We start from the raw sequence: 3,806 nt of genomic DNA on the forward strand, positions 1-3,806 counted from the left end.
TCGAGCCTTTTGTACTGACCTGGGAAGGCGAGCGGGTCCCTCCCCGAAGCTGCAGTGTCCCTGCGTGGGAAGGAGTGTGCAACCCACAAGTCTGCGTGTTTGATGAACAAAAGCTGCAGAAACTATTGTCACTTTTCTGGAGGACATTTTAGAAGTACGTTATTCAGATTCTGAAAGTTCACTTATGGGAAAATTTTCCTGAAAAAAATAACAAGACTGCACAGATGCATGAGAACTTTTTTTGCGGGGGCGGGGGAATGTGTACAAAATTGCAATATCCATCAATCGATTCGTTACTAAAAATTTGCTATGTCGATACAATACTATACAACCATTTAAAACCTGAAAAAATAAAAAGGACAACACTGCACAGATGCATGAGAATTTTATTTGGGGGGCGGGGGGGATGTATACAAAATTGCAATATCCATCAATCGGTTCGTTACTAAAAATTTACTATGTCGCCGAAACCGGTTTGGCTCAGTGGATGGAGCGTCGGCCTGCGGACTGAAAGGTCCCAGGTTCGATTCCGGTCAAGGGCATGTGCCTGGGTTGCGGGCAAATCCCCAGTAGGGAGATGTGCAGGAGGCAGCTGGTCGATGTTTCTCTCTCATCGATGTTTCTAACTCTCTATCTCTCTCCCTTCCTCTCTGTAAAAAATCAATAAAATATATTTAAAAAAATTTTACTATGTCGATACAATACTATACAACCATTTAAAAAGATGATTAAAATTCTATGGTACAAAAGAGAATTAGAGGATGAGGGTGATTCTTAAAAAAACTGAAACACATAAAAGTTTATTTTAAATGGCCAAAGTATTAATAATTATGTATACAGTAGGTTTCAACCCTGACTGCACTTAGAATCACTTGCAAGTTTTTAAACATGCCCAACCCAAACCAAGAAAATCTGATTTGAAAAAATAGCTCCTAAAAAATAAAACGATAAAAAATAGTTCCTGAGATCATTTTAATGTACAGCCAAGGTGAGAACTACAGATGTACGAATACAGAAAGTGGGTGGGGTTTTCCCCCTCATTTTCCAGTATTTTTAAAATTTTCTGAGGGACATAGGTTGTTTGTAAATTCAAACAAAACCCCACTACTTTTAAACAAAGCTGGCATAGAAAAGGAGTAAATGTAGAGGCTTGGCTTTCAGTATCCTTAGAAACTAAGTATCTGGAGACGTTTTGGTTCTCACAAAAGGGAAGACTTAGAGTAGCTTTATGAAAACAATGGCTGGTGGAGAGCTTTCCGGATACTCGAAAACCATCTCATCAGCTCCCTCCTCTGCACACCCGGGGTCTGAAGAATACCTTCCACCATTGTAACTACCAGGACGTTGTACTGTCATTACGTTTACATGTTTGTTTCTCCGCAGACACTCATATTTCCCCCACAAAATTAACTTTGCCCTGACCACTGATCTGCACGGTGACAACTCTTGGCATGGAAATGAGAAAAGTCCTAAGATGAAAAATGCACTGTGGTGATAGGCAGTCCCGGTGAGGAGCCCTAGCCTAAGGCACTTGTCAGATGGCTGTGGCTCCATTGCGCAGGCTCCAGGTCCTCTGCACAAGCATCTCCATCATTTTTTTAAAAAATATTTTTATTTTCTTAATATGTTTTATTGATTTTTTTACAGAGAGGAAGGGAGAGCGATAGAGAGTTAGAATCATCAATGAGAGAGAAACATCGATCAGCTGCCTCCTGCACACTCCCTGTTGGGGATGTGCCTGCAACCAAGGCACATGCCCTTGACTGGAATAGAACCTGGGACCTTTGAGTCTGCAGGCCGACACTCTATCCACTGAGCCAAACCGGTTAGGGCTCCATCATCATTTTATTCATGCCCACTTGTGATGAACAAAGATCTCAGAGCCTTCCTTTTTCCAAACTTCGGTTTCTGGGCCTTGTATTTAAAAACTAAATGAATTTATTTTCCCAAATATAAAATTGTGCTAGGGACCGTAGTATTTTGGACTACGCTCCACGTGGCATTGGTGGCGAAGAGATTTGAAGCTGGGAGAATATGGGCATCTAATTGGCCCCAGGCATCAAGTTCATCTTGGGCATCTTCCCACCACCCTTTCTTTCTTTCTCTTTTTTTTTTTTTAAATATACTTTATTGATTTTCTACAGAGAGGAAGGGACAGAGATAGAGAGTTCGAAACATCGATGACAAAGAAACATCGATCAGCTGCCTCCCGCACATCCCCCACTGGGGATATGCCCGCAACCCAGGCACATGCCCTTGACCGGAATCGAACCTGGGGCCCTTCAGTCCGCAGGCCGACGCTCTATCCACTGAGCCAAACCGGTTTCGGCCAACCCCCCTTCTAACCAGACTTCCTTATCGCTCCTCTTCACCTGTCTGCCTGATACCTAGTTGTCTGATAGTCCTCTCCATGCACTTTAGCTGTAGTGGCCTGAGCAATGTCCCAAAATCCCTTTTCCTTCCTTTGTTCCAAAGCTCTCATGCCCTGTTACATGGTATGGTCCCTTCTGTCCACCGCAAGCTTTCATCTGTATAACTTTTCTCCATCACTTTGCACTCTGCGTCTTAGGTTAAATTCATGCTTTGGAACCCCAGCTGTACCACCTTCTAACTGTGACTCTGAACAGGTCACTTAACCTCTCCCCGGAAATGAGAGCTGGTGATAATTCAGGTGCTGCCATCCTCCTGGAAGCGTCCCCCTGGAAATCCTACAGACGCAAGTGAATGCAGAGGCTCACCTGGTGTTATTTGTGAACCAAACACACATTTTAATGTTTTATACAAAAATCAAAGTTACAAAATTAAGTCACATGTATGTAAGCTTAAGAAATCACACTAACCAAAAAGGACATAATTATCCCTGAAATGGAGATGGGCCTGGAAATCCTGGGTTGCTCCCGTCAATCTTCACAGCTTCCTCACCAACCACCTGCCTTCTCCTGCAGGCCCAACCGTCGGATGTAAATGCCATCTCGAACCTCTGGGTTTAGGAACAGTCACCTCTGCAGGACGTTCACGAGCAAGTTCCCTGAGAAGTCAGAGTTCCCTGAGGTCCAGTGGGAGGAGTTCTGAGTCAGCTGGGCCACATCTCCTTTTCTACAGATGGGGAAACCGAGGTCCCAACACAGTCCACGTCACATAGGAAATTAGAACATCATTACAACGAAAGTCCATGCTCAATCCACAGCTTGTTACTATGAAGACACTGGTCTGCATTCAGATTTTCCTTTTAGTGGGTTGGGACCCAAGAGGCACCCTGGAGAATGTGTTCTGGAGGAAGCACACAGAACACAGGGAGTTTCAGGCGGAAAGGAGAGTGAACTATGACATAAAGTATCTGAGAGTGTTCAGTCGGCATTCATTAAAACCCAAGCCCATTTGGTGAGGGGGTGACTGAGGGAACAGCAGATCATCTAGAATAGCCAAGACCAGGACAAACGGAGCACTCCGGTAGTGTCGGTAGGGCCTGGCAGAGGACTTGGGATATTCTCCTAAGAAAATCTGGAGCATATTCTGTAGGCAGTGAGGAGTGTAAGGATTAACAATCAAGGGCATTTAGGGGAGACTTAGGGGAAACAGCTTAACTTCCAACTGATTAAAGTGGCCATGGAGCCTGGCTCAATGGTTGAGCATCAACCTATGAACCAGAAGGTCAGGTTCAATTCCAGGTCAGGGCACTTGGCTGGGTTGTGGGCTCAACCCCGAGTGGGGGATGTGCAGGAGGCAGCCGATCAATGATTCTCTCTCATCATTGATGTTTCTATTTCTCTCTCCCTCTCCCTTCCTCTTTGAGATTATATATATAT

The sequence above is a fragment of the Myotis davidii genome, unplaced genomic scaffold (genome assembly GCF_000327345.1).
Source record: "Myotis davidii unplaced genomic scaffold, ASM32734v1 scaffold663, whole genome shotgun sequence".
Taxonomy (NCBI): domain Eukaryota; kingdom Metazoa; phylum Chordata; class Mammalia; order Chiroptera; family Vespertilionidae; genus Myotis; species Myotis davidii.